Source organism: Elephas maximus, chromosome 3 (assembly GCF_024166365.1).
Source record: "Elephas maximus indicus isolate mEleMax1 chromosome 3, mEleMax1 primary haplotype, whole genome shotgun sequence".
NCBI lineage: Eukaryota > Metazoa > Chordata > Mammalia > Proboscidea > Elephantidae > Elephas > Elephas maximus.
The window spans coordinates 189,436,405-189,449,484 of NC_064821.1; positions in this window are offsets into that span (position 1 = coordinate 189,436,405).

The window sequence follows — 13,080 nt, forward strand, 5'->3', positions numbered from 1 at the left end:
TTGGAAGCATTTAAAATAGAGAGTTTTCTTATTTTGAAGGGAAGGTCCAGGAGGGGAGACCAGAGAATCTTCTCTACCATGTGTAATATTCTAACCTGATAGAGTCCAGTCCCCTAGATGGAAAAGGACTTCTCAAGAAGAAACACACTCATTCACTTTCAGAAATACCTGTGGCTCCTGTGCTGTCCCAGCCCCGGCAGGTCAGGGTGCAGGCCGCTCACCCCTCATTGGCTGGCAGCTCCTTCCCTTTCAGACTTGGCCTCCTGGCCCTGCCCTTCTTCCCTTACTGCTGCCTCCTCAGGCCTTCAGCCTCCTTGCACTAGAGGGCACACCCTCCTGGAATGGGAACACTCAGGCTCTGACTTCCCAGAGAAGAGGAGAGCCCAGGACCCCCAATAAAAGACAAGAGGAGGAAGGGACAGAGCCCTGAGCTGGCTGCTTCCACAGCACCGAGAGAAACTCAGGTGTGACCAGACTTGGCTGAGAGCACTGGTGACCCACCCTGTGAATAAGCCCAGACACCTCCTCCCTGGGAAAGGGTGGGATTGCCCAACACTCCCTAGCTCCTTCCTCATCCCAGCTCTCAGTAAACCAGGCCAATCTTGAGACACCTGTGGGACCTGGGGGTTGCATCTCTGACATCTGGGTATTTTCAGGAGTTTGAAGACTGTGGATTGAGATCACTCAGCTACATCCCAGAGCCCCATTTCACCCAGGTCATCAACAGAGGCAGGATAAACAAGCAAACAAAAAAACCAATTGTCTAGTCCATTCCAACTCATAATAAGCCCATGTGTGTCAGAGTAGAACTGTGCTCCACAGGGTTTTCAATGGCTGGTTTTGTGGAATAGATTGCCAAGCCTTTCTTCTGAGGTACCTTTGGGTGAACTCAAGCATTTAATCTTTTGGTTAGCAGCAGAGTGCATTAAACACACGCACCACCCAGGTGTAACCAAACATGGGTTCTTATCCTATCCTATTAGCTGATCAAAGTAAGATAGATGCCAATTGTAAGGGAAACAGAAAGTGGCAAATTTATTGTCTGTGCAGACAAGGAGCTATGTGTGGCCTAGCGGCCAAAAGGCCACATGCTCCCCCCCCCCCCCCGGGGATTGGAGACCTTTTATGTCCTCAGGTCCCCAGGGGGCAGGGATTGGTGCCTGAAACCTTACACTCTGAGCCCTCCCATGCCCAAATTTGGACATCCAGGTGCTGAGTCATGCTGAGTCGCTCTTCATAAGAAGTTTGCATTGTGGGACTTCTCACTTTCCAAAGGGGCTTGGGTAGAACTTTGTGCTGGAGAATGTCTTCCCTTCCGGTGATGCTCAGATCCAGTGTCAGGTAAGGACACAATTCCCTCAATCTGCACAATGCACCAAGATCTTGGCACATGAATGGGCAAAGATCTGCATTCAGAACAAACCAAGGTTAGAGACCGAGGTGTGCAAGGACGGTGGGCTTGGAGCAAACCACAGTTAGAAGCCTCAGTTTGCGAAGACAGGGAACAAAGTGGGGGAAGCCGCGGCAGAGCCTGGGGTGGGGGGCGGTGAGCTACAGCTGAACGGTGCTTCAGTCCCCCATCTAACAGTTTCCTTTTATTCTTAAAAGGGGTTTAGGGCCAGAGGTCTCATCTCCTGTAACTTCAGGCTAAGACAGTGAAATGTTAGGGACCATCATGGAACCTGTGTATTGTTCTTCTCAAGTGATGGGCTGAAATCCTGAAGCCTGGAGGAAACAAACTTTACTAAAAGGTAAACAAACAAGGCCTGAATACAAGCAGCAGGACAAAGGTGACCAAGGGTCCTAGAAGGGGAAGAAACCATGTTAAGCTTGAAATTGCAGACTTTACCGTATCCCAGATATCCTGTGAAGTTGGGCCTCGGTTGAACCTGTACAGCCATTTAGCTTTATCATAAATCTTTTTCACATTTATTTCCACCTCTCCTGAGGTGTTGATATAAGTGCAGCAAGAGGTGTTAGCTACTGCTCAAATGCCTCCTTGTTCAGCTAGCAAGTAGTCCAGAGCAATAAGATGATCTAAGACCACCCTCACCGGAAAGTCAAGGCTCTTTTGTTGATCTTGAACGGCTGGAGAAGTGGATGGTGCGATACTTTCTATGGACAAAGTCGGATCATGGAGGGTGACTTTATGATAGGCAAATCCTTCCCAAGGGGCCAGCAGCCCTGTTACTGCACCTGCCCCAGTCAGGATCAAACCCAGTGCCCTCCTTCATCTACAACCTGAGGCTCAGCTGGAGGCCCAGTATATACAGACACTGGTTCCTAAGGGGGACAAAAATCCCAGGGCGCACCAACCGGTGGCAGCAACAGGGTCAACACAAGGAGCTGCCCATCCGTAGCCTGGATAGTGATAAGCTGGGTTGTGGCCATTGCGGTATAAGCTGGATCACATATCTAGACATACCCATTAAAAAAAGGGTACGTAAAAGATTCAGTGACGGTGCAGTTATTGAGGGTGATGTTAGCCTGCTCGAGCCAAGCATTGCTCTGCAAGTTCAGGGCTTTTTATTCTCTCCTGTGGCATTATAAATATGCTTCGGAGGTAACTGAGCGCGTCTGGGGGTGTAGCCCCCATGTGTTTGGCAAGCAATAGTTACAGAGCAATTAAAAATTTCTTGGGAAATTCTTGGATATCTTCCCTCAGTAGGTGCCCCTGTGCAACAGACTTGGTTGGTTAGATTAGCCTGGATACAAGCCATCCTGCTCCAACCGTCTGGGGCTTTAGCTCCAGTCAATGAGGCACCAGACAGTCCGCCCGACAAAGTCCCCACTTCAACCAGAGGAATCAAACTGCTGATCATCAGGCCTCCAACAGATAGAGCAGCCTCAGCCCCCAACCCAGGAAATGTCAATCCTATACATGGGAGTGAATGAAAGATGGGCCCAGAGGGAGATCCATTGTGCGGGGAGTCCGGTGGTATCCCTAGCAGGTAGGGATGCCTGGGTGCAACTGATGACTGGGACTGCCCCCACATTGTCCCAAGTCTGGTGCGGGGGGCAAAGGAGACCCAGTAATCCTCCAAGCATTCAAGGCACTTACGAGACAGTTATCCTGCCATCCTGGGGGCCCTGTCTCTCCCCCAGAGAGACATAAAAGATAAACAGGATATAAGGTCACAGGTGGGTGCAAATGTGAACAGAGTTATGAATGGAGCCAGCTGACAGTCATTGAGTCAGGTGGGAGACAAGCACCAGGTCATATAAAGCCAAAAAATAACTACCAATAAGGCTAAAACAACTTGCATAGCCACCAGGGGATGACAATCGAATAGCACAGTCATAATTGTCTACGTTGCCTGTTTCCTCTTAAACAACCACTTTAAATCCTCTAAAGCCATCCTGCCAATTTTTACTGTTTTGCAGGGTCTGCTGGTTGATATCAGGAGTAGGAGTTGATTTGATGCAGCAGTGGTAGATCCCCACTCCCTTTTCAGGGACCTTGGCTACAGTGGGAGTTGACATCAACACCTCAAGAGGTCTCTTCCATTTTTCTGCCAGGTCTGCAGCATCCCAGGTCCCAGGCCTTGAAATGTGGAGAGAGACTTCAGGTTGTGAAAGAGTCTGCCACGTTGCATACCTGTGAAGAGAGTCAAGCACCCCCACCACAGAACACAGATGTTGTTTAATAGTGAGCTGGCCTTGCTCATGCATGTTCTCAGTCTTCAGGGTGTCTTCAGAATCCAAAGTACCTAAGCCCTCCAAAAAGTTACAGAGGAAGGGACACCCATACATAAGCTCAAAAGGACTTACTTTAAGTTTGGTTTGAGGTGCAACCCTAATCCTAAACAGTGCCAAAGGAAGGGCCTTAAGCCATGTTAATTTGGTCTCCTGACAAAATTTGGGCAGAGGGGCTTCAATAGTCTGGTTCATTCTTTCTACTTTTCCACTGGATTGGGGTCTCCAGGCATTGTGAAGATGGTACTTAATCCCTAGCTGTCAGGCCATAAACTGTGTGACCTGAGCAGACCACAGAGGGACTCGAACCCTCAGATAGTGTTCATTCCCGACAATTTGGGGAAGGCCAAACCTGGGGATGATGTCTTCCAGTAGTGTTTTGGCAACTTCTGTGGCCTTCTCAGCCCTGCAGGGTAATGCTTCAACCCATTTGGAAAAGGTGTCTACAAACATCCAGCAGATACCTGGATCCTGGGGCACCTCAGTGAAGTCTATCTGCCAATATTCTCCCAGAGTATATTGTTCGTACTCGGTCCCCTCTGAAACTGCCAAGAAGGTCTTGGAGTTATTTTTCTGAAAGGTGACACATTGTCCAACAATGTCTCTGACAACAGCCCGTGAATTCTGGCCAAAAAAGTGTCCCTTTACCCAATCATACATCGCTTCCTGCCCATAGTGGGTGACCTCGTATAGGTGCTTTAGGATGCTGGGGATCCTGTGTTGTGGGATGAACACCCTCCCACCCCTTGTGCAGAACCATTTATCCTTTTTTCTGGAGCTGCCACTAATGGGCCACATAAAGTTTTTTTTTTCACTGTACCCAGAGTCTTCTGTGGCTTGAGGCAAAGCTAGGGTATGGAAAGAGGGCAGCCACTACTGTTGAGGTCATTGTTCTTGCTGCTTGCTTGGTCTCTAAATTGGCCCTTCTGTTGCCCTGGGCCACTGCTGTATCTTCCTGCTGATGTCCTTTGCAGTGTACCACAGCCAGAGCAGGGTGTAACACTGCCTCAAGGAGTTGTAAAACCTGTTGGCCATGTTTGATTTCTTTACCGGCCGAATTCAAAAGCCCCTTCTGCTTCCTCAAAACCCCATATGCATGTAAAACTGGAAATACATACTCGTAGTCTGTGTAAATGGTCACCCACTTGAATTGGCCAGCCGGAAAGCCTGGATCACAGCGACCAGTTCAGCTTTTTGGGCTGAGGTTCCATTTTGGAGAGCTTTTGCTCCAGGGACCTCAGTGCAGCTGACAACTGCATAGCCCACCCTCCATTGGCCACCCTCTATGAAGCGACTCTCATCCATAAAGATCTCTAAGCCAGCTTCCACTAGAGGTTGATCTTGCAGGTCTGGGCAGCTGGCATAGATCAGGTCTACCACCTGGACACAGTCAGGTCTACCACCTGGACACAGTCACAGGGACAGACTGGGGAGAAGAGTGGCTGGATTTAGAGTGACAGCAGATTGGAATTTTCAACCAGAGGGGCCTGGTATTGTTACTTGTTGCTCGCTCTTTTTCCTGGGACACTCTGTTTTCCAGTGCCCCACTTTCTTACAATATGCACACTTTTTTTTCCCAGTGGGGGCCAGGGTTTGGCCCTGCTAGGGCCCACAGATCTTCTCCTCTCAGGGGGCCTAGCCAGTACTTTGCTGCTAGTAGGGCAGCCTGGCACTTTCTTTGTCTTCCCTGTTGTTACAGGCCTTGAATACCATCTCGACTAGGTATCTGATACTCGTAGTTACTCCCCACTCTATCTTACGAAGTTTTTTCCCAATGTCCGGGGCACATTGTCTTATAAAAATACCATTGAGCATCTGAGCATTTGCTGGGTCCTCTGACTTCTGATCAGTATATTGTCTAAAAAAAAAAAAAAAGACTCTATAAATTCTTTCAAGGAAAGCTGAAGGATTCTCATCTTTATGCTGTTTAATTTTATATACCTTATTCCAATTTAAGAGCTTAGGTACTCCATTTTTAAGACCCACTAAGAGACAGTCCTGATAATTGGTGAGCATACCATATTCTGCCATGTGATTGTGATCCCAGCAGGGCTCTCGAAGGGGGAAGATGTCATCAACTGCATCTTCAACTGGCTTAGTGTCATGTCATCTCTGGGCGCCCTCTCCGGCCTTGTCTAGGACCATCCGCCTCTCATCCAGGGAGAGGAGGTTGCTTAAGAGAGATGAACAGTCTGCCCATGAGGGATCAAAAGAGTTAAAGATGGTAACAAACGGTTCATAAGGGTTCTTGTGATATCCCAGAGTGTAATTCTTCCAGTCAATCAGGTCCACTGTAATAAAGGGAACATGGACTCAAACCAGGCTCCCATCTGCTGCTGGAGCTTGGCAGGGGGGATGCTGGCTTCGAGGCACCCTGGCCATATTTGTCCCTTGATAGGGTGTCCCCCCCTCATATGTAGCAGCAACAGGGGAAGATCTCCAGGACATTTGGACAGCCCTCCTTTCTTGTTCAATTCTCCACCCTCCCCCACCTCCAGGAAAAAACGGTCCCTGAGAAGGGGGGCAGAAGCCTGCTCCCTCCCCCCTCCCACCAGCCCACCTGCTTCTTCCCACCCCAGCTGCCTCTTCCCCTGCCTGGCGCAGGAGAGCACACCGCTAGGGAACACCCCAGTAGCTAAGGCAGGAGAGGGAAAAGGAGGATAAGGTGGAAGAGGCCACAGGCGGCTCCAAGGGTTTCAAAGGGTTGTCCGCTCGCTATGAGTCAGGCACTGGGTCGGCACTGGGTTAGCACTGCTGGTGACAGGGTGGACTTTTTCCTTTCCTTTTTTACACAGATTTTGCAAGCCTTCTGAGTTTCCTTATCACTATGCAGTGATATAAAGGCTTCCATATAATGTTTTTCATCACACTTACCTTTTCTTTTACAATATAAATGTAGCCAAAGGATGGTGTTGTGGCCCAGTGAGCCATTCACAGACCACTTTCCTTGGTCCCCTAGACAATAATGAGGTCATGCAATATTACATAAGAAAATTATCTTTTTCTTCTTCATTCCCTTCGATTTGAAAAAAATCCCATTTCTTTATGACACACCCCAGAGGGGAGTCATAAGATCAATTTCTTTTTTCCCCATTCCCTCTAAGTGTTTACCAAGACTAGGTTTTTGGTTCTGGTGTTCAGTTAGGGGTGGGTGCCATGATTCTCAACCAACCTCACTGCCAAGGTTGGCAACTCTTGGGGTTACAGTCTGCTCAGGGGTGAAAAGCCACTCTTTTCTACGTGGAAAGGAGAGAGAAAGGATAAAGACCAGAGAGAGAGAAGAGTGTTTCACGGAGGGACTCAAACCCTCAGATCACTGATGGGTTTGAGGGACTCCTAACTAGGCAAGAGTGGGTCCCAGAGGACAACCCCTATTTCCTTCATTTTGCAAAGGGACCTGAACCCTTGGGGTTTGGTCTTATGACTGTGCTTTGCCACCCTCTTCTTGCCTAGTTCCTCCAGGGTACTCAAGCCCCCAAGACCAGTGGAATAACCTGGTCAAGCACGCTTACCCCCACAGAGGCACTCGGACCCTCTGCCGTCCAGTTTCTGTTCCCAAGCTGAGGTGGGGACCCAGTGGACCTCGTCCTGGGCAGATATCACTGTGGCCGCCCAAGACTCCTTACTGACAGAATAAGATCACGGCATGCCTTAAGGGGCCCGGAGGTCCATATACTCACTGCCCAGGTTTCAGAGTCCACAGTTCGCAGCAGAGTCACCAAATTTGTAACCAAACTCACATTCTTGTCCTGTCCTATTAGCCAATTGAAGCAAGATGGACACCAATCGCAAGGGAAACAGAAATTAGCAAATTTATTGTCTGTGCAAACAAGAAGCAATGTGGGGCCTTGTGGCCAGAAGATCACGTGCTCCCCGCCTAAGGGGATTGAAGACTTTTATGTCCTCAAGTCCCCAGGGGGCAGGGACTGGCACCTGAAACCTTACACCCCGAGCCCTCCCATACTCAAATTTGGAGATCCAGGTGCTGAGTTATGCTGAGTTACTCTTCTTAGGAAGTTCTCATTGCAGGGCTTCTCGCTTTCCAAAGGGGCTTAGGTGGAACTGTGCGCTGGAGAATGTGTTCTGTTCCGGTGATGCTCAGGTCCAGGGGCCAGGCAAGGACACAATTCCCTTGATCTGCACACACGCCAAGATCTGGCTGTCGAAACAAACCGCAGTTAGAAGCTGCTGTTTGCAAGGACTGCAAACAAAGGGGGTAAGCTGCAGCAGAGTAGGGTTTCACAGGGACTCCAGGGGCAGGATAGTGGGACAGAAATAGAAACATAAATTCCTAGCAGGCAGCTCACAATGCCTAATTCTGACCCTGTATCCTGTATGTCCATCTTCCTCCTTCCCACCATGCACCCCTTCCCCCATATCAAACTGTCACCCACTACAACAAGAAAAAAAATTTTTTTTTTTAACAAGCCCCCCATAAATCAAGAATCCCAGCTCCTTCTCCAAAAAATAGCCCAAGACTGTATAATAGGCATCCCCTAAGTTCCACAGTCTGCACCTCTGGTCTCCCAGAACCCTTGAATCTTCACCAAGGACACTCCACATGATAACTTTTCAAAAATGCAATACGATGGGTGTGTCCACCAGGGCCCGCAGGGCCTCTCACCATCCACTGGGTGAGGGCAGCCTCTGGATATCTGGAGATCCTGTCAAATAGACCTTTCTGAGAAAATACTCCAAACTTAGAAAAGTTGACTTTTGTGGAGCTGCCATCTCACCCTCAGTCTCAAGGCCCCCAGATAAACCCTTTACCCACACAAGACAAGGAGCCCCTTTGATGCCCACCACATTCTATGAGGTTCTGTTCTCCTCAGTCCATCTACCCAGACCCAGACCTGGGAAGAAGAGGTGCTCTGGAGCCGTCTGAAAGACAGTGGGTGTTGACTGGGCTTTGTCCTGGGGAGAAGATGCAAGGGGGACAGACCCAGAGACATGGCTGAGGGAGACCAAGAAGGGTAGCCTAGGGACTAAGACTGCAAGGATGCCATAGGCTTCCTGAACCTTGATGATTTCCTCAAGCTTGTTTTTCCATGCCTCTGGCTGTCTCCGTCTTGAACAGTAGTAAAACTCTTACAATGAGAAGGGACTGTGGACTTGCCTTTGGGGACATAGAGTGAGGGAGTCAAGGAAACTTGGTTTCCCTCTGCAAGCAGGGTTTAAGGGATAAGGAGTCCAAGGACAAATTGAGTGGTGGCGATCTAGAGAAGGAGAGGAAGTAGGCAGAGACCAACAAATGTGGGAGGATTAACAGGCTGTGGGGCTGCCCAAGACAAATTTCTGTTCTGACAAGGGCATAAGGAAGGAGGAAGAGTGTGGTGTGGTTCTCTCTCTCTGGTTCTATGAATTTAGGATTAAAATCCTCACAGCATCTACTAAGTCCTGAATGATCTGGCCCTTATCAAGCTCGCCAGCCCCATCTCACCTCCCTCTGCCAGAGTGGGCTCCCTTCATTTTCTGCCCATCTCTAAGTGCTTTCCCACCACCAGGCCTTCACACATGCTGCTACCTCCATCTCACTCCTCACCTGAGCCTAGAGGTTTCACCTCAGCCTGACCTTCACGACTATTTGAGCCTCAAAGCCCCCTCTTGTCCTTCACAGAACTCATCATAAGTTGTTAGTTATTGTTAGGTGCTGTCGCATCACCTTCGACTCATAGCAACCCCATGTATAACAGAACTAAATGTTGCCCAGTCCTGTGCCATCCTTACAATAGTAGGTATGTTTAAGCCCATTGTTGCAGCCACCATATCAATTCATCTCTTTGAGGGTCTTCCTATTTTTCGATGACCCTCTACTTTACCAAGCATGATGTCCTTCTCCAGGGATTGGCCTCCCCCTGATAATATTTCTAAGTAAGCAAGACAAAGTCTCACCATCCTCACTTCTAAGAAGTATTCTGGCTGTACTTCCTCCAAGACTGATTTGTTCATTCTTCTGGCAGTCCATGGTATACTCATTATTCATCACCAACACCGCAACTCAAATGCGTCAATTATTCTTCGGTCTTCCTTTTACATTGTCCAGCTTTTGCATGCATATGAGGTGGCTGAAAATACCATAGCTTGGATCAGGCACACTTTAGTCATTAAAATGACGTATGGATTTTTTCTTTGTTTTTTAAAATTTTAAGAGGTCTTTTGCGGCAGATTTGCCCAATGCAATATGTCGTTTGATTTCTTGACTGCTGCTTCCATTCATAAGTTGTTGTTGTTGTGAGGTGCTGTTGAGTTGGTTCTGGCTCATAGAAACCCTATGCACAACGGAACAAAACACTGCCCAGTCCTGCACCATCCTCACAATCATTGTTATGCTTGAGACGATTGTTGTAGCCACTGTGTCAATCCACCTTGTTGAGGGTCTTCCTTTTTTCCACTGACCCATACTTTGCCAAGCATGATGTCCTTCTCCAGGGACTGATCCCTCCTGACAACATGTCCAAAGTACTTAAGACTCAGTCTCGACAACCTTGCTTCTAAGGAGCATTCTGGTTGTACTTCTTCCAAGACAGATTTGTTCTTTCTTTTGGCAGTCCTGATATATTCAATACTCTTCGCCAACACCACAATTCAAAGGCATCAATTCTTCTTTGGTCTTCCTTATTCATTGTCCAGCTTTCACATGCATATGATGTGGTTGAAAATACCATGGCTTGGGTCAGGCGCACCTTAGTCTTCAAGGTGACATCTTTGCTTTTCAACACTTTAAAGGAGTCCTTTGGAGCAGATTTGCCCAAATGCAATGCCTCTTTCGATTTCTTTCCATGGGTGTTGATTGTAGATCCAAGTAAAATGAAATTCTTGACAACTTCAATCTTTTCTCCGTTTATCACAATGTTGCTTACTGGTCCAGTTGTGAGGATTTTTGTTTTCTTTATGTTGAGGTGCAATCCATACTGAAGGCTGTGGTCTTTGATCTTCATTAGTAAGTGCTTCAAGTCCTCTTCACTTTCAGCAAGCAAGGTTGTGTCATCTGCATAAAGTAGGTTTTCAATGAGCCTTCCTCCAATCCTGATGCCCCGTTCTTCTTTATCTAGTCCAGCTTCTCGGATTATTTGCTCAGCATACAGATTGAATAGGTATAGTGAAAAGATACAACCCTGACACACACCTTTCCTGACTTTAAACCACTCAGTATCCCTTTGTTCTGTCCAAACAACTGCCTCTTAATCTATGTACAGGGTCCTCATGAGCACAATTAAGTGTTCTGGAATTCCCATTCTTTGCAATGTTGTCCATAATTGTTATGATCCACACAGTCGAATGCCTTTGCATAGTCAATAAAACACAGGTAAACATCCTTCTGGTATTCTCTGCTTTCAGCCAGGATCCATCTGACATCAGCAGTGATATCCCTGGTTCCACGTCCTCTTCTGAAACCACCCTGAATTTCTGGCAGTTCCCTGTCTATATACTGCTGCAGCCGTTTTTGAATGATCATCAGCAAAGTTTTACTTGGGTGTGGTATTAATGATATTGTTATATAATTTCTGCATTCGCTTGGATCACCTTTCTTGGGAATAGGCATAAATATGGTTGTGATCATAATAAAAAGTTGTGATTATGTATCATCTCTGTGAGGGCAGCTCCCAAGACTTTCTCTCTTCTAGTGCCTGGCCCAGTACCTGGCATAGTAGAGAATGCTAATGAAAAAGGTGTGGTAAAAGGGAGGGAAAGAAGAAAGGCAGGCAGGCAGGCATGCATCAGGTAACCCGTTTCCTAAGGCAGTAGTTCTCCAAGCATGGTCCAGGGAAACCTAGGGGTCCTCAAGGGCCTTTCAGGAGGTTCACAAGGTCAAAACTCTTTTCAGAAAAATATGCCCTTACTCTGCTGTTATTTGTACTAATGACCCAAAAACAATGGTAAGTAAAACTGCTACTGACCTAGAACAAATCAAGGGGGATAGCGTCAAACTGTATCAATGTATTCTTTCAAAATAAGTTTTATTTAAGAACGTTCTTGATCTCAGAGGATACCTAGCTCAATTGGCATAACATAGTTTATAAAGAAAATGTTCTACATCCTACTTTGGTGAGTAGGATCTGGGATCTTAAAAGCTTGTGAGTGGCCAGATACTCCACTGGTCCCACTCCGTCTGGAGGAAAGGATAATGAAGAAAACCAAAGGCACAAGGGAAAGATTAGTCTAAAAGATTAATGGGCCACCACTACCACAGCCTCCACCAGACTGAGCCCAGGACAACTAGATGGTGCCCAGCTACTACCACCGACTGTAGTCACAATAGAGCATCCCTGACAGAGCTGGAGAAAAACAAAGAACAGAATTCAAACTCACAAAAAAAGATCAAACTTACTTGTCTGACAGAGACTGGAGAAATTCCAAGAATATGGCCCCTGGACACCCCTTTAACTCAGTACTGAAGTCACTCTAGAGGTTCACCCTGCAGCCAAAGATCAGACAGGCCCATAAAACAAACAATAATACATGAAGCTCCACCATATATATGAGACTAAATGGGCACACTAGCCCAGGGGCAAGGACAAGAAGGCAGGAGGGGACAGGAAGGCTGGACAAATGGAAATGGGGAACCCAGGGTCGAGAAGGGGAGAGCGTTGACACATTGTGGGGTTAGCAACCAATGTCACAAAACACTATGTGTATTAATTGTTTAATGAGAAATTAATCTGCTCTGTAAACCTTCATCTAAAGCACAAGAAATTAAAAAAAATGTTCTTGATGAAGAAGTAAAGCTATTAATTTTATTAAATCTCAGCCATGTTTGTCTCTAGGAAAAGCACTTGTGAAATTGAGTTGCAAGCTAAACTGGCCACTTTTTCTCATGGAAAACCATTTTTACTTGAAAGAACAAATAACAAACGATGAATATTCAGACTTGGGTACATGGCAGACATCTCAGAATTGAACAAGGAGAGCCTGGAAAACTGACAGGCTTTGTTTCCATAATAAAATTGGAGCTTTCAAGCAGAAATTAGAATTTGGGAAAATTTGTGTCTGCCACCCTGAGTTTGATAGCTTTCCAATACTTAAAGACTTTTCTGATGAGACCAGTAGTGATATTTTAGAAAGTGATTTCTATTATATATATATATATATATATATATATGATAATGAAATGTGTCAATATTTGGAAGATCTGCATAACTCAGTGAACCAATGTTTTCCAAATCACCTCTCTACGAAGTTACAAAATCATGCTAGGGTGAAAAAATCCATTCAAAGTTCAAGATAAACCAATGGATTCTAGTGTAACAGAGTACAAAGAATTCTTGATGTGGTTTCAGATTCCACATTGCAACTAACCTTTAAGAAACTACCGGGTTGTTGAGTTTTGGTGTAGTGCAGAAGAAGAATAGCCACAATTATTTTAATAGGCTGTTAACATTCCTC